General features: G+C 39.0%; 1 protein-coding gene across 1 annotated transcript in view; it reads right to left on the bottom strand.

Moving 5' to 3' along the window:
* vwc2 (von Willebrand factor C domain containing 2) overlaps window positions 1-7,824 on the bottom strand; it is a 73,156-nt gene extending 65,332 nt beyond the window's left edge. Inside the window, exon 1 of the mRNA XM_057848899.1 lies at window positions 7,561-7,824. The gene's annotated coding sequence lies outside the window, so the exon portion shown is untranslated. The remainder of the gene's footprint in view (window positions 1-7,560) is intronic.
* Window positions 7,825-19,547: the final 11,723 nt, after the last annotated feature.

Below are 19,547 nucleotides of genomic sequence, written 5' to 3'. Positions count from 1 at the left end.
ACTTTTGCGACAATTGTATATAGGTAATGTGGGGTTATATAGTGGGATTGTATATGTGTTAAATAAGAATATAAATGTTTAAATGTATGAACGGAAACTGATATGTCAGAATTTAAGGACAAGGTGTGGGATTAAATAACTTTTTCTTCTTCTCACTCCTTTTCGAATACTCATATTTTGTTCTTTTATCTTGTATCTGGTTATTTTCACTGATTATTGGTACTTATGTATTGAATATTCGAAATAAACATGTTTAAACAATCAAACAAAGTGCTGTAGATGTTAAACAATAAAATATGTTAATGCTGACTTTTAAATGCTTCGCTGTATGACATTTTAGCAGTTTTGAGAACCTAGCTTGCGACTAAGGACTGTGCGTGCTAACTGAGCCTAAGCAATTTTACTTGAAATCAAAGCCAAACTAGTTGCACATAATCAGGAAATTGTCAAAACCAGAACCCCACAAACTGTGCAAAAGCACTGAATTGTTCTGTCGTGTTCAGTCACATCACTCGGGACGATGCTAGCCACACACTTCCTCATATTTATAGCGTAGCAACTCACTGCTTTTAGTGAGAGTCAAAATGAAGTTTTAAAACTCTGCACAGATAGTGCCCTGTGGACTCAGTAAGCCTTTGTACTTACTGCAGTCATAAGAGTCCGTGGACTGTAAGCTCATATATACTGCTCAGTTCTGAATCACTCTTTAAAATGAAGCTAAATGATCTTTGCAGGTGTGAAGAATTCATTTTTAAGTCTTTTCAGTGGCATGTAATTATCACAGGAAAATAAGCAGGAAAATTATCATTACAGTGTATTTTATTACAGTATATTTTTTGCTGGACTAAGCCATCATTTTCACATCAGGTGGTCTCTTTTTGAAGTAAACTTCTGACACGTCTCTGCATGCTTCCTAATATTGGTCTTGTATGAGCCAACGCCAATGTTGGTGTAACATAAATTCCAAAACTGTCAATTAAAAAGATCCATGCAGTGCATGCAAAATGCACAGTGCATTGATAATAATTTGCATCGCTCGGAAATGAGCATCCAGAATTTAAGAAACCAGGCAAAATGTGTGGAAAGAAGGGCCAAGAGAGTAGACACGCAGCGGCATGTCTATATACAGTATATTCATGTGCCACCCTTGATGGCAAAAAAAAAAAAAAAAAAAACAGAATGGTACATATTTATTCCCATAAGTATTTTTTTTTACATCTTGTGTTGTAACAATAAAATGCTCTGTAACAAAAGAGGAAAAAGTATCAGAACGGACATTTTTTATTTTACTTTAAGGGACCAACTCAACCTATTGACACTAAAATGATGTGCCACATGAACCCAAATAAAGTAACAGCATCTTACGGGTTTTGTTGAGAAATATGAACACAACAGTTCTGAGTCAGTCCAGGTGGAGAAGCTGAGCACAGCTGAAGCTGTGCACAGATTAGCTAACATCGCAAATCTTCCAGAACTCAAACTGTTCACTTTCTATTAGTTGCAATGGTGTAATGCATTTGAGATAGTCTTTTTTTTTTTTTTTTAAAGTATGCTATAAAAAGCGGGTAGCCTCCTGTGTTAGCCTCGCCTGACATGTTTTTCGTCTCCTGACAACAAACTAATTAAGAGCAAATTAACAGTGCCTCTGTCGGTTGCATGCAAGGCGTACATTCAATTTATTTCTCTTCATTCATTTGATAGGCAATTAATCAACGATTAATTCATTGAATAATTGATACCTAACCATACGCGGAGTTTAAGGGGGTGGGGGAGCATGGCCCCCCTGGTGGCCGAAAAGCGTCATTGCATCAATTGACTTTCCTATTTACGATTTTAAAATTAAGAGTTTTCCAGTAAAATATTGTCGATAAAAGTTGTAAATTAATAAAACAAACAACAAAAATGAATGAAATGAACAACAAATATATTTTTAAAATGGGTCTAAATTATTTTTCGAACAGATCATGTGACTAGCACCTTAGACCAGGGGTCCCCAACCGCCGGGCCGTGGACTGGTACCGATCCGTGGCACATTTGCTACCGCTCCGCCAGAAATAATAATTTATTAACGAGTGCATTGTGGCCAAAGTTATGCCCATTAACACAGTAATATCCCTGTCTACTCTCGATATAATACTACAGGAGAGAATGTCATCATAGAAATCCATTGATTGGACTGCTAGCAGTAAATCTTGTTTTGTACATATATGTACGCTTGTCCTCGATAATAACGTATGACGTAGGGCGAGCGCATCACATTTGTTCCCGGAAATAATTAGCCCCGACACTAGGATGACTGAAAAAAAAAGACGTCTTTGGACAGATTTTTTACGGGGAAAAGGGCACCCGACAAGCCAGAAGATGAGCCTACAACCTCGAAGAAAACAAAATCTACGCTACTTTCCAATCACTAAAGACCCACGATGTGCGAAGGACAGCATTTGTGACCCGTTTTTTTAATAAACCGAGTGATTCGGGCATATCTGTGCAACAGGAGGATCAGCTTGTAGAGATCGCAAATGACGGCGACCTTAAACGTACTGTACATTTGAGACTACTCTACCGCGGTTCTGGATTAAAGTCATTCCGGAATATCCTGACATCGCTACGAGAGCACTGAAAACCGTGCTACAATTTCCAACATCGTATCTTTGTGAAGCGGACTTCTCTCACTCTCCCATCACACCTAGATGGGACCATCTCGTCTCAACGAAACAAGCTTAGGCCTCCCACTGATTCAGCAGGTGAGTTATATTTTCCCTGCACTTACCACGACGGGGCTAAAAACAAATGTAATTTTATATTTGCTGTATTTTATTGCCGCACATTGCCGGTGTCCTGACAAATTTTGCATACGCGTAACGTTAAAAGTGACCACGAATGCAGCGATTCCAAAGTGAACACTACAAACTTTCTTTAAAGAAAGGATTATTAACAGGGGTGCACATAAGTGGTCCGCATGGGCGCATGCGTACTGGACGTAGACAAACGCGCTGGCCCTCAACGGCTTCCATACGCTTTTGCGTACCGATGGCTGACCACTGTATTTGCGGCGGACGCGAAAAAATAACTTCTCAAAATGTCGAAGAGGCAGGCCACACTGAGTAATTACTTCTGTGTTCCCCCACCCCCGTCAAAAGACAGACAGACGACAGAGACTCCACCGGAGCTACCGAAAAAAAGGACTTTTGCTGAAAAGTGGCTACAGGAGGTGCCATGGCTAGAAGCAAATGATGCTCGCACGGTAATGCGGTACAAAATGTGCCGTGAGAATCCCAATGTCGCCGATAAGAGCAGCGCATTTTATGTAGGGTCAAAGAATTTCAGCCATCCAAACTTTGAAAAGCACGAAAAAAACAGAGAGCATGTGACAATTAAGCAAACTATCGATGTCAAACAGGACCCCACTCGCCCTATGGACAAGTGGCGGAATAAGGCGGAATAAAGGTAATGAACAGCGACATACACTGACAAACGTGTTTTTGCTCGCATTTTACAAAGCTAAACATGCACGTTCAATGAGGTCTTATGAGGAGGACATCCCACTTTTAAAAAGGCTTGGAGTTTATGTGGGAGCCGCATAATGCCCTTTATTTTGAATTGGTGCTTTTTATTTCTTTACATTTCACTTCAAAGTAATGGCAATTATGTTGTGCCAGTTGATGTTAATCAAGCATTAATTGTTGATATAATTAATTAAAGTTAATTGGCTCTAAGTAAAGCTTGTCATAAATTTATCGCATCAGGCGGGTCGGCTCTCAAGCTCAATGAGGACCAAGTCACATCTCCAGGTCATCCTCTGAGAACCTGGGCAAAAAAATGATGTGCACCCCTGATTATTAACTTACATTTGACCATAAAAAAGGGGTTTTTCACCGCCACAAAAGCTTTGGGAGCAAATTTTTATAAGGGTGTAAAATTTGACGGAACACCGGTCTGTGAAAAAAAGACCCAAATCACACCGGTCCGTGGTGCAAAAAAGGTTGGAGACCCCTGCCTTAGATGGTCATTTACTTTGCTTAGCCAAAGCCACCTGAGGACTGAAGAGGCAAGATGGAAATACGTTTTTTTTTTTCAAACCAAACCTTTCAAAAGCGACAACAACTACTGAGCAAGATCCAGGGATTGAAAATGTGGACCATTAAACGCCATAGAGCACCATCAAAATGGTGAGCGGAGTTTCAAATTGTCCCACACAAGACACTTATAGTACAACAGAGCACCCACCGGTTTTCTGCCAAATTTTCCACTCTGATTATATTTTGCTCCCAAAGCTGTTGTGGCGGTGAATAAGCCTTCTTTTACATTTAGTTGGACTCTCAATGTTATCCACAGGTGCTAAATAAACAAGTAACATCGTAAACATACATGTTCAACACAAATATGGCGTAAATTAATGCTTAACTACACGGCGAAGACATAAACCGTGAGAGAACAGCGTGCAGTTTTGTGTGCAGCTAACATGGCAGGTGTCGGAGGAGAGCTTTTCTACGTGTCCGTCCATGATCAAACGTAAGTAAATATTCCTTTATTTAAAGACAGTTTGTAGTGTTTACTTTGTAACTGCGGTATTCGTGGCCATTTTTAACACAAAATTGCAATTTTTAATGGGGTGCAAAATTTGACAAAGCACCGGCTGGTATACCATATTCAATGGATGACGATCTTGGCGAAAAGTATAGTTGTACTAAGCAGCCTGATTTAGAATTCCGCTCTAAAATGAGGGAAACAAAAAATGCTCATATTCAACGTATTACTATAAATATTCTTGTAAGTTAATTTTATTGCTGACACTGCGTTTCGGGGTCATCATCATGTTTTGCCCCCTGCCCCAAAAGTCAAACTCCACCTATGTACCTAACCATGGCCTAAAATATCTGCAGCCCTTCTATATGTATTAGGTAAAAAATGGTAAAGTTTGGCTACATATATAACAGTGAGGTTGAGGAAAATAATTTATTATTAAACGAATGCTCGAGGAATTAAAAAAAAAAAAAAAACGATTTTAAAGTCAGCTTAACAAATACTGCCCACTACTTGCATAATAGCAGTACAATTTAAACTATTACAAGTGCTCATGATCGACATGATCAGATTCCTTTAAATCACAATTAAATGGAAATCAAGACGAGAGAATCTATCTTAAATTTTAAAAATTAATCTTTTTAGAGATTTAAAATCACATTAATGAAGTTAAAGTACTTTTTTCACAGAAAATCCATCCTCAAGTCCAAGACCGGTCTTGGGAGTTACAACACTACACATTAACACTAAATAACACTTAAACAAAAAGCATCAGAGCTAAATACAACTTTATGGCTCATTGTGGCAATGAAGGCTTATATTTTGCCTCCCATAAAGACTAACTGCGATAATCAAGGTGATGAATGTTAAAACAAAGCAACATTAGCAAGATATGTCATAACAAAGCCAGAACTGGTTTTGACTACTTAATGATACTGAGAGCTTTTCCTTGACACAATGCCAAATTAACAAAAAAAATAATTTTCTACATCGTTGCTTGGCTCTGCTATTAATATTGTAAATTTAGTATTGATCCATGTGTTTTTTAAAGAACTATACGAGCTTAATCTTCACTGACATTTAAATGCTGCACTGACTGGGGGCACAAGAAACAACAAGCCGCTTGTTTTGCAGCATGAGCAGGTTAGTGATGTCACTTTCGATACACGTTCACAAAGTCAAAGGTCAACATTTTGCTCACGTTACTGTATTTGTCACAGTTGAACACTGAATTGCATCCACAGTGATTAATCCACGAGAGATTTAACCTGGCTCTTGGTTCATGGTTCAGTTGTTCTCACCATAGCGTTGATTTATGACTCATAATAAATATTGTTGCTTTCATTACCAAGCAGAGGAAATAAAGCCAATAAGTCTCGAGAAGGAGAATTAGCTCAGGGAGAAATTTTAGCTCAAGCTTGACTAATAAGACACTGCTCATTCAATTCATACAGATTAGACTGACAAGACTTCAATAACACGAGCTGTGGAGAAAAGGTTGACCTGCCTCTTGCTTTCTACAATCATGTCACTCAGCAATTTTTTTTTTCTTCCAGGGTAGCTTTGAGCAATTTAACATTAAAGCTATAAATAGGCCCAAAATAAGCTGAGGCAAAGTGCTCATCTTCAGGAATTTTCCACACATGAGATGAGACATCTCTGTTTTGGTTGATTTCTAATTAGCTCAGATGAATTCTTGCAGTATTTAAAAGACTCAAATCTATCACAATCATGCTTCATTCAAATGAGTGATGACATGCAGAGGACGCAATAAGCTTGGGAAGATAGGGGCACCCTCTTGTTTTGATTTGTATTTAGGGCTGTTGTTGTAAACAGTGCAAGGCTCACACAGGTTGGCTGGCAATGAACCTCCACAGCAAGGATCACATTCAAAATGTCCCAGTGAATAAAAGTAAAGCGCGGTCCCTCTGTCACATCAAACTGGATGTCATTTAGAGGAAAAGCAGGTCCACAGGCTAGAATTAAATCAGACACAGTGACACAAGATGCCTGCACAGCTGTCTGCACTTCTTTTTTTTTTTGCACATGCTGGATCCAATTTCTTATCTTTACTGCCCCAACATCATAACATGCCATCCACACACAAGGGAAATGTAACTATTTACTTTGGGTCAATTTGTGACAAAGCACATCACGGGGGATGAGACATGAAAGGTTAAGACAGTGTTTGCTTGTGGGCCCCAAACTGACAGGGCTGAGAAAGCATTGAATTAATGATGCCATGTTAAAAACCATTTTTACACAGATAAAGGGTGGAATAACGCAATCTAATTAGAGCAATAAGGTACACTAAAGCAGAGTATTAAGCCATCTGCCTGCGAATAAATTGCTGCGGGGCTGTCTAATTGAATTTGATCCTCTCGCTGCAAATCTTACAAGTGACCTACATCAAAACAAAGTTTTCCCTAAAATGCAACCATCCTTGCAATACTGTCATGTAATCTTTGGATCATGTGGCTGGGGATAGAGGTGAAAATGTGCTTGTCAGCACAATTCCATCTGGCAAAAGTAAAAAGGAAAATAAAAACTGAGTATATAATAAAGGGCAGAGTGCAGCATGAGACATACTGTATATTTCATTTTGAGCCAGCGCACCCAAAGATGTAGTGACATTTACATTTTATTTCATAATATAAGACAAATACCAGGGCATTGAGCTGCAATGTTTCCTTATAGCCTAGCCGCACCAATCCTCATACCTACCTGAATAATTTGTGAATGTACTAACTGCATTGTGCATGCAATGTGTGTTCCCCCATACTGCTACTGTATTTTGTCCACCTATCCTCAAGTTCCACACGAAACGAAGACGCAGAGCATCTACAGGTGCATATATGGTACAATTCTACTGTATATGCATGAATGAATGAATATATGAGTGAATGCATACAATAGTAGATACTGTTTTTGTTTTACGTGATGGTTGAAATATAAGAAAATATCACTAAAGTGGATTGAAACACATACTCTAGAACATAATATTCCTGCACTACAATCGCACTAATGTGAACGTACCTGTCATCATTGAACGGATCCGTCAGCGCTTTGGGTCACCAGGAGAGAGTTCGAACAATGTAGACAGAAGCCAGACAGCAACAAATGATCACAACAAGTGCAGACTGGTCCACTTTGTTCAACGATGATGGTTCTCAGGAGGATGGCGGCTCGTCTTTAACTTTAGTCGTCTCACAAGAGTGGACAAGGTGCTCCGCTCTCTGCTTGTGCTTCAGAGAGTGTGATGTACCCCCCGCCACGCTTTTCGCTCTACACACGGGCACTTTAGTTCTACCCTCCCCAAATTATTAAATACATGGAGGCGGAGTGCCGTGGTTTCCACCTCGTGGAAAGAAACAATGTGGCCGCAAGATGGCGCAGTTTTAAAGCCTGAACTGGGGAGGAGGGAGGAAAGTCAAGTCAAGACTGATGGGCACCGAGATTTTTTGAAAGAGGGACCATTTACCATGTACTTCAATGTATTTTTTCCCACAAGAAAACAGGTAACAACCAACATGTAATTTGATTCAAATTGATTTAAACTCAATTACAATTTGTATGAAATATTTAGTTTTTCATATGACCAAAACCAAGGGTGTATGCATAGGCGGATCTACTATTCAGGCGAAGTGGGCGATCGCCTTAGGCCCCCGACCAGTAAGGGGACCCCAACCAGCCACCCTTGCCCCAACGAGCAAGGGCTTGGGCCACCGGAACCAGCAGCACCCCAACTATTCGTTATGTATAATTATGTCAGCATACCAAACAAATAAATACAAAACAAAAAAGAAAGCCATCTGAATGCTACATTTTTATTATCTCTCCCCCCCACACACACTACAATAGACTGTTCCACGACAACGGACTGAGTATCAGTCGCTTCGCTTCATTAAGCGCCATTTAGCTTAGTTCCGTTTAGCATCGCTTAGCTCCGCTTAGCTGTTCGTTAGCTTCACTTAGCTACACTTAGCTCACCCGTGTTTTTCACGCCACTAAGCTTGCTATTTTTACAGCTCACTTGCTGCTTTGCATGTCGGCTAACGTTTATTTCAAACACAGCGCAAACGTGCTCTCCATGAAAGCCAAAGTGCAGTAAGGGGGGAGGAGTTGAAAACAAGCCGCTAATGCCTCTTTAAACTTTCTTCTTCTTCTTCACACCGAACATAAAATACATGACAGCCCACCCTGTGGCGAAACAATGCAGGACAGTTCCAATCAGTCATACAATAACACTCACCAGCCGATTAACAGCCTTTGCTAACGAAAAAAAAAAATCTATTACCACAAGCAATGACGAAGAATGTTTTTTTACAAAGTGTAAAGCTTACCTCCGGTGAACATTTAAAAAAAAAAAAACGCGTCATGTTCGTCATAGAAAAAACGATTTCTGGAGTTAATCCCACATACTTCAGAATTAATATTATAATATGTTGAGTAAATACTACAGAATACAGATTCTACACAAAGAATAGCTTTCAAATGACACTTTTTATGACAAATATGATTGGCAATGAATAATTATTATACTATAATATTCGTGCTAGAATTTTTTTTTTTTTAGAATTGTTTTGAATAATGTTGGAAAGGCAAAGTCAGTGTTCTGAATCTGTTTACTTTCCATTCTTTTGCACTAGTAAATGCTATCAGCATTTAACCTCATTGTTTATTTGTGATTGATTATTGTCATTTACATGATTATTTGTACTTTAATAAAGAATTGACAGTAAATGTTCCAAAATGGTTTTTTGAATTAATAAGCGTCAACAAAAATTTCATTGCTAAAAACTAAATTAGTTTAAAAAAATTTTTTTTAAAAAGAAAAGAAAATTATTACATTAGTCGACTAATCGTAAAACTAGTCGGCTGAACAATCAGGAGAAAATTTGTCGTTTAGGACAGCCCTAGTGTACCAGAACATATTTCCTCCACACCCTTCCCAACTTTTTTAACCCCTGACCCATGAAGAGGGCCCCTAGATATGGTCGCCTTAGGCCCCAAAATTGCCAAGTCCGCCACTGGGCATATGTTTGGTCTCAACATTGGTAGGGACAATATAACAGCATAACCTGCATGTACACTTTATGCTGGGGATGGGAATTAATAAGACCCAAAAGATTGGGTGAACCAGGGTCAGGGCTAGACCATTTCTCACAAATATGAACCTGATTAATGGCTACGATGAATCAGAGATGCTCATTACATCGATCACGATCGATCAGTCGATCACAACGCTAGTGTGGGTAACTCGTGGCATCAAAAAAAAAAAAAAAAAAAACCTTTTTTATGTCCATAGTTAATTATGATTATGTTGTGTTGTGTGAGCAACATATGAGGATATGCAGCACCCCTCTCTCTCTAAACAGCTTCTTGCTCACATTTTTCTAGTTCTATAGTTTCCAGGAGAGTTCACTACATTTCTCACAGTTTAATTCACGTTAACAGTTGAAAACACAAACAGAGGGGCACTTCTCTCTAACCAGCTTCCTACTCGGGTTTTGCAGGTTAGCAAGTTCACACAGTTTAATGTTAGGCTGACTAATGCAGGTCGACCTTTCAGTAGCAAAATTAGTGGTGTTTTTCTCACCCCCACAACATTGGCGTATTTTTAAATTACAAACAGTGGCTGCTGCTGGCCGAAAAAACTTCTAATATCCCTTTCTTCGAAAGGGGTGGAGTTGGCAGTCGATGTTTCTGTCAGGGCTGTGTGGATGTGTGTGCGTTTGTGTGTGTCGGGGGTGGGTCAAGTCATCAGCCAATCAAACGTGTGTTTGAGGGGGAATAAATGGACCGGCACATTCAGCAAGTGAAATGGGGTAAATGTAAGTTTGAACATAATGGGGAAAAAATAACTTAATAATGGTAGGGTCAGTTCTATCCTTACAACATATGGGAAGACAATCTAAATGACCTATATAACTAATTATATAATGCATATAAGGTTGCTTAAAAGTTGGTGGGGACAATTTGTGCATCCTGAAAAGTTGCTAGTGTTATGTGCCTACCATCCCTATGCAAACCGACGCCCTTGACCGAAACATTTACTTGTATACAAGGGCGTAGGTTTTGTCTAAACATAGATAGGGACGATATAGTAGCATAAACTGCATGTACAGTTTTTGCTAGGGATGGGACATTAATAAGACCAAACAGATTATTGAACAGGAGTCAGGGCTACATTTCTCACAAATATGAGATAAGAGATGATGATCAATGCAAAATAAATCTGTATCGACTTATGCTAAACTTTCATGCATATTGGGTCAGGTGAAACAACGGTCAATTCAATCACCATTTGTTTTCAAAAACTACTAAGGAACCATATGAAGTGCAAGTTCCTTTATCAAAAAAACGGGGAACTACCCAAGAATGGGTCCACTTTTGGGGGACACTGGAGCACCCCAAGACTCAAACTAAAGTATTGTAACATAAAAGTGATTTGGAAAAAAAAACAATGAAAAAATATGAGAGGTCCAAGGACCGATGTACATCTGAGCCATACAAGACTACTCCAAGACTATAGATAAAGGGACTTGCACTCTGAAGCCACCGTGTTGCATTTCTGTAATGCACATAATGCAAATAATGATCCAAATGAGGGATGGCTAGCTTGACTTCGTTGTTCCTTGCGGAGGCTTGCTTGACGGCAGTCGTTTTGCAGGTCAGCAAATTCACACAGTTTAATGTTATGCCAACTCTGATGCAGGTCCGATTTTCAGTAGCAAAATTAGTGGTGTGTTCCCCACCTCCACAACATTGACGTCTTTTTACATTACTTACAGTGGCTGCTGCTGGCTGAAAAAAACTTCTAATATCCCTCCTCTTTTAAGGGGGCCGAGGAGGCGGCATGTTGCAAAGATGAATCTGTCGGGGTGTGGTAAGTGTGCGTGAGTGTGTCTGTATGCGTGGCGGTAGGGTGTGTGTGTGTGTGTGTGTGTGGGGAGAGGGTCAAGTCATCAGCCAATCAAACGTGCGTTTGAGGGGGAAAAAATGAACCGGCACATTCACCAAGTGCAAAGGGATAATGTAAGTTTGAACATAATGAAAATAATTCACTTAGTAATGGTAGGGTGTATTCTATCCTTACAACATATGTGAAGATAATCTAAACTTTTATCATATTATATAAATATATTATTATTATATAAATTAATTCATTATGTAATGCAAATAAGGTTGTTAAAGTTGGTGGGGACAATGTGAACATCCTGAAAAGTGGTGGTTTCTAAAACAGCAATACCAGTACTAAACATAGCTATTACAGCAGAACCTTGCGGCAATCGTTATGTTTAGGTAGGCTACTGGCCTAATGGCGTACTGCAAGCAACACGTCACTTTTACTCATTAATATTCGTGACGTTAGCAATTGTGGTTAGGCGGGCCAACCTTCTGTTTGTCCCCAATAGTAAATGAATGGAAATTGTGTATGAAGAAGATATTTACAGAGCTAAACCTACCAATTCTGTCCGAAAATGATGTCCCTGGTGCCAAATTCACTGGTAAAGATGTAGAAGAACATAAAAGTGTTCAGTGAAAGAGATGGCTTGAGTGTCGAGGGCTGAAAAAGTCGAAAAAAACTAGCCGACCTAAGCATAGACTTAGCTTTTTTATCGACACCTTTTTCCTACGCGACTGACGACGACATTCTCCTGTTAACAAGCTATCCTTTATCACCAGCCCTGTCTTTCTTTTATATTATATCCTCTTGTTGTCCTACGTCTCTGACCGTTCTTGGGGGTAATTTATATTGTTAGTTTTGAGTAGCGATCGCAAATGCTACTCAGTGACAGCCAACGAACACTTTTAATTTTTTCACTAATAAGTAGGGATGGGAATTGATAGGATTTTTACGATTCCGATTCCATTATCGATATTGCTTAACGATTCGATTCTTTATCGATTCTCTTATCGATTCTAATTTGGGGGACAAGAAGAACAAACGTTTTGATTGGCATCGAGTTTGTTTAATCAGACGTCACAACCTTACAAACTCACAATGAGATCAAAAGAGGCCCAAAGCCTCAATGTTAACTGTGGCAATAAGTGGCAAATACACAAGAATGTGTAACATTTTACTGAAACATTTATCTAATAGAAATAAAAAATATTGGTATATATTGGCAGATAGGTTGTTGTTCTGCCTTTGGCAATATGTGTTAAAGCAGGGGTCCCCAAACTTTTTCCTGTGAGGGCCACATAACCTTTCCCTTCTCTGATGAGGGGCCGGGGTCAGTTTGTAACAGAAAAAGTGTGACGATTGCAGAAGTGCATAAATGTAAAAAAAATATTGTTTTTCAGAAAGCCACAATCAAATAACCCTTTCTGGATTCTTCACGGAATGAAAGTAAATAAAATAAAAATAATAATATAATATAATATAATAATAATAATAATGAATAATAAAAACACTATTAATTAAATAGATAATAACCAAATAACCCTCTCTGAATTCTTCAAGGAAAAGGCCAGGAAATAAATAACACGATTGAGAAAAAAAAAAAAAATCAAAATGGCCGGACCAAATGTGGAGGCCGCAGTTTGGGTATTTTTTACCATTACATTGAAATGCATGCCTTTTAGTTTTTGTGGCGCTTACACGCTCAAGTGGGGGCGCCCTTGCGCTTCCTCACGCGAAGAAGAACGCGCTCACGTGAAGAAGAGCATGCTTACACCCGAAAAAGAAATGCCGCATCCAAGCGAGTGAGCGAGTTAGTGAGAGAGGGAAACACTTCTACGAGCCTACGCTCTTTGTAAATGTTAATATCTACAGAGGCAACGCCTGTATGTATCATCTTTTGTGTTGTTGTTGTTGTGTTTCCACTCGCGATCGGACACTTAAATCCAGTTGTGTAGTGGTTTGAACAATGTGCTAATGCTAGCGAACGAATGCTAACCATTTGTTATTACTGTTATTAGCAGCTAATCATCGCTGATTTACGTTGATGCAAACCTGTTTGTTATTGGGGACGAAATTGATTTGTTTCATTTCTATTCTTAGTTTCACTCTTCAAGTGATGGTTGAATAAAGTCAGCAAATTATACCAACGTCTTCTGCGTCGTCATTTGGGAGTTTAGCTAGCTGTATAGCCAGGACTGAGCCTTAGCCTCTCTGTGAGGACAGCGCAGTCGTATTCCCTCCCGATGCAGTTAACTCCACCTTGCAATGACTGCAAGTCGCTTTGTTGTAATTTTTCCTCGTGAAGTGAAGACACACTTTCGAGCGTTTGAACCTACGTGCTGTCATTGTTATGTTTATGGCTGCAATGCTCGTGCTTACCCGTCGTAACCTTTCATTTTCACACTCTTTCCTGGTGAAGTGTAGTCAAACTTTGGAGCGAGTGGTTCTTGGCGCCATGCTAGTTTGATGCGTCTGGACAACAAGACACGTCACGACGCAATACGCGTCTTTAGGAATCGTTAAAGGGATCGTTAAGGCTTTTTCATTGTGATGTCGAGGCCTCGAAACACTCGGAACCGGTTCTGAATTGGAATCGGATTTCGATTCCCATCCCTACTAATAACAAATCTTAATTCTATAATTTATTTATACTTCCCCCTTACTAAAGTTGTTTTTTTTTTACAACAGAAAAGGTAGCAGTCAGATACCATTTTAATTTTTTTCAGGTCATTCATTGTCAGACAGAAGCAGCACGGCAAAACGCCATGCTAAAAAGTAAGTGAAAATATGAAAAGGGCTTACCTCTTCGTCCTCTGAAGGACCATGGCCCCAACAAAATGTTTACTGCATATGAAATGTGAATGGCTTCACCATGCTGGCGTTAAACTGGTCTTTTGGACGTCCGTGCAAGTTGATCCATTCGTCACATTTTTTCCTCCGAGTTTTTGGTTGCGGGAAAATGTATGAAGAAAATATGCTTCATATATCGTAATGTCTAGAGTCGTTTCTACAAGTTCCATATCAGCAGTGTTTGATCGCCATGTTTATTTTTGAAAGATTTCCGGAGAAAACAAGCAGAAATATAATGGATTATATGCGAGGATGTGTGTATTATGTCCCACTTCCGCGTTATGATGGTGATGTCACGGTCTAAAAATAACATTTGTACGGTATGCTATTGGTAGGCTATCGGGGTTTTAACTTGAGTTTTTGCTTACTGTGTCTGTTATGCTAGCTGGTCATGAAAGTTGTTTGCTATGTAACAAAAGAAGTACTTTACTATCTACATTATTTTGCTTTTTTCCCCTGAAATATTGAGTAACAATGGTGCATTAGTTCCAATGACAGGTTTCATTCTACTTTTAAAACATTGGAAACAATGTGGAAAAACCGGATAGCTCAGGTCAGGATATTATTATTTCTGCTTAATCTCATATTTGTAGCCCACTTATTCTTTACTTCCTCTAATGGCTAGAAATGTTTTGATAACACTGTTGCATGTAAGTTTGAGAGACAGCCTATATTATAATTGTTCTACTATTTGGAATAATTAAACAAAATGTTTTAACAATTCTAAGAAATACATATCATCAAAATCATACAGTTAAAATATGACTCAACATTATTTTATCTGTTATATTTGCTATGTAAGATGGTTAAGAAGGAAAGGTATTGCATGTGTTTCTCAAATGTTACTTGGTATGTTGAATATATTAGACTCACTTTTAAGATACATGTGGCAATGTATGAATGGCATTGGCATATAAATTCAGCATCATAAAACAACATTTTTTGAGAGAGAGAGACCTTTCTGTAAAAATGGTTGTATCACAACACAAAAGTCCTGGATAATATCAAGTGACAAACATTACATCCCTAACTGGCCATCATGACATTTACTTGTACCATTTGCACAGGTAGCTAGCCTGTATTACAGTTACTGCCCTTGAAGGCATAATATTGGCAATGACTTAGTCATTCAGTGCTTGTGTTGTTTTACACAGTAAAGCTCCATGGAGAAAAAGGCGGATAATTCCAGCTTTATCAGCCCGTGTAAAATGAGTTCAAAAAGCATTGCCACCCCTGTAACAAAATAGTGAACCTCCATGGTACAATAAAGCACTTTTGTGAGTGCTGCTAAGATCGTTTGCTTGTCTTTACACTGTGTGGTTTATTGATAGAAACATCATATTCTCTTTGGTTCAAAATAGAAATCATTATCATGGAATCAGAGGTTGCCTGTGACCCGAAAACTGCTCTTAACACACATCAGCATACTGTACACACAGCATTGCTCTCTGCTGGTAAACCTTGCCTGAGGTTAGATGTCATTCTTAACTGCCATCATATTTCGGCCCCATTAACTATTGATCAACTGCAGTTCACCATTTAATCCCAGTAAAATGGACCATATGGTTTCATCAGTCAGACTGGTCAATTCAAGGTTGTGACAGAGCATTGGGGGCACAGCAACAAGCAGCCTGTGATCATTACTGTGTGGCAGTGGTTCTTAGCCTTGCTAAAGGTACCAAACCCCAAGAGTGCATCCACCGAACACTTTGGAATTAGATTTCAAATTCAATACTGCTATATATAAGCTAGCAAGCTAATATCAAAGCATATTCTTGTTCAAATTTCTTTACATTTTGACAGCATGTTTTTTTGAAACAGACCAAAATTTGAGTCTATGCTGCCCATAGGTATGTTAGACTTTTTCATATGAAGTGTGAGTCAACCCTCCACTGAGCAAACCAGTTTCTGCTACAATCAGATAGAGACTGGCAATTGAAAGTAATTGAATAAAGGGTGTCAAACTCATTTTGTGTTAAAGGGCCACATTTAGGCATATAGAGCTCACGTGCTGGACCAGTGTCCTTTGGACCAATCAAGTTAACTCACTGGCTGTCATTGCCGGTACTAGATACCCACTATGTGAATGATTCACCACTCCCAGTAAAATGGACTGGACATTTAGCGCCACCTGTGGGACTAGAATATGAGCATTCACCGCCGACCTTCCCTGTATAAGTGAATTGGACATCTATCGTTGTCAATGGAAACCAAAGTGTTCGTTTTGGTACATTTTGGGGCATTTCCAGGGACAAGCGGATTTTAAGCAGGGCCAGGCCCTCCTGGTGGCCGTAAAGTGTCATTGCATGTAATTCACTTTCCTATGTATATATATATATATAGAGAGAGAGAGAGAGAGAGAGAGAGAGAGAGAGAGAGAGAGAGAGAGAGAGAGAGAGAGAGAGAGAGAGAGAGAAGTAGAGCAATAAAACTGCAACAAAAATGAATGAAATGAACAAAAAAACTTATTTTTATAATGGGTCAAAATTATTTTTCAAGCACCTTAGATGGTCATTTGCTTTGCATTTCATTTAAATATATATATATATCGATTTTTTTTTAATGATTTTTTTTTCTTTGATTGAAAATATGTTTTTTTCGATTGAAGCAACTTTGTTTGGGGATTGAATAATTTAGACACAAATTTCCTAACATAAAAAGGATTCAATCATGAAAACTTTTTCAATGAAAAATTAACTGTTCAAATGCAAAATTTTCAATCTCAAATATTTTTTCGCATTCAAAACATTTTTTTTTAATTTAAATTTTTTTTATTTATTTTTTTTTTTTTAATTCAAGTGGTTTGCTTTTTGAAAGCTGACCGAGTGGAAAGAAAAATAGCTTTCACATGCATTTTTTTTTTTTTTTTTTAGTTTTTTGTGTTTCAAATTTATTTTTGCATTCAAACACATTTATTTTTGATTGAAGCGACATTTTTTTGGTTGAAAATATATTTGGATTGAAACAACTTTTTTTTTTTTGAATAATAAACACACAGTTCTACCTCCATATGGCTCCGCCCAGGGCATACAATTTGTGACTGTGGTAACTACATTGGCATGACATCGGCGTGCGTACCATATGCAATGGATGACGATCTTGGCGAAAAGTATTGCCTAAGCAGCCTGATTAAGAATTCCCCTCAAGAATGATGGGGAACAAAAAACGCTCATTGTCGCCTTATTCCTATAAATATCCTCGTAAGTTAATTTTATTGCTGACACTGCATTTCGGGGTCATCAACATGTTGTGCCCCCCCTCGCTTCAAAAGTCAAACTCCGCCTATGTTTCCAGGTTATTTCCTCTTGATTTAGGGTCATTTCCTGTTTGTTTTGGTGCATGTTTGGGTCAATTTCTTCTTACCTCATTTGCAGCCATTGACTGGGAGGGAGCGAGTGAACGTATGTGACTCCAGACACAAAAATGACTCCAGTACAGTAATGCTGAAATCACAAATCACTTTTAAAGCGCAAGTGTCAAAACAAAAGCATGTGTTTCATTATGTGGGCCGAATTGAATAAATGTAAATTTAAATAATAAACATGTCCAAAACCTGGTCCAAATGGTCAGTTTGTATAGATTTAGTCAGTGTATTAAAATGGGGCCCTGTGTGTCTTACTTGCCTTAACCCCTGACACTTTCTCACCGAACCCCTGGGATTTGCTCGAACCCAGTTTAAGAACCATAGCCGTATACACTTGGGTGTTAACAAAAGATTAGCATTTTTTGTTGTCATTTTCAGAATGTAGCCTCATCCTGTGCTGAATATTTACAAGGATTAAATTATGCACTTTCTTCCTGCTCACCTGGGATATGCAAGTATGTTTACTAGAGGAGTTCCAAAAAATCGATTATTACATGCATCGCGATTCGAAACGTGACGATTCGATTACGATTCATAAATGTTCAAAAATGATGTTTTTCCCTCATAACATTATGGCAGCCGCTCGTAGCAGAACGAAATTCAAGACACGTCTGCCGCCGGGCACCTTTAACAGGCGCGCGCGCACGTTACGATGGATGCTGCTGGTTACTGAGAGAGAGACTAAGGCTAGGTTCATACTACAGATCTTAATGCACGAATCCGATTTTTTCGTGTTTTTCCGACTCGAGTCAGGCATTAACTTGACGGTCTGAACGAGACAAGTCGCATAGAAGTGGACCATTTCAAATTCGATCTGAGTCACTTTCGTATGTGGTTCAAGTCCGATCTGGGCCACATTTTTTCAGAACGTGACTGGCGGTCTGAACTGTCAACACTCCCGAATCGGAATTCATGCAGCAATTATGTCCTCAAAGAGCAAGAGGCAGGGAGGACGGCAGCCATGTAGGCATTAGCGCCTAGCTTGAAGTCTGCTTTTAAGGACGAAGTGTGCTTGACCACAGTCATAAAAAAATGAAATGAAGAAAAGAATAAGCCTTACAATTTTCGATTTTCATTCTGTGCGCCGAATGAGCAATATTTCATTATTGCACACATGGCCGAGTGGGGGCAAACTGACGCACCCACGTCATTTCACGCACACACATGAACCTTGACGTGTGTGCGTGTATGCGTTCTGTCAGTCCATATAAACTTTGAATATAAGACTAAACGGGGATAATTAATGTCTGTTATTTGTGTCCTCTTTTTGGAAATCAAAATATGATCAGCCTGGAATGACATACAGCTAGCATGTGTAATTTGTTTTGATGCTTCTGCGCATGCGGGTCTCTGCTGAGCGCATCTCGGACTGCGAATTAGAGCACATGCGTGATACTTGAACGGTCTCAATGAACAAAGGCAGTCTGAACGGGCACACCAAAAAAGAAGATATGGTAAAAAATCGGATTCGTGTATTAAGACCTGTAGTATGAACTTAGCCTTACTCCTTTTTTAAAAGACTGGAAAATACATTTGTGTATCATAGAGGCAGGTACAGAAGCGCAACCTGGTGGTCGCGGTTTTGTGCGCAACTTATTTTATTAGCGCAAGGGGAGAAGAGAGCTTGTTGCTCCTTGTCATTTAGATGTCCAGCAGTAGTTTTAAGGCATTTCAATTGAAAAATGTCCTGAGTGTGTTTCTAAGACCCGTGTGCATCTAAAAGAGGTGAGTACACGAACCCTCTTGCACTGTTAAGCCTTTATTGTTGTTGTTTTTGAGATGTTAATAGTTAGTGCCGAGCGCTAATTAGCTAATTCGCTAACGTGTATTTCACATGCATAACTTGTAAAACCACGATTAAGTACAGCGGTAACACTACAAACATAGTACAGAATTCTG

The sequence above is a fragment of the Corythoichthys intestinalis genome, chromosome 10, assembly GCF_030265065.1.
Source record: "Corythoichthys intestinalis isolate RoL2023-P3 chromosome 10, ASM3026506v1, whole genome shotgun sequence".
Taxonomy (NCBI): Eukaryota; Metazoa; Chordata; class Actinopteri; order Syngnathiformes; family Syngnathidae; genus Corythoichthys; species Corythoichthys intestinalis.
This window is presented reverse-complemented; position numbering and strand designations above follow the sequence as displayed.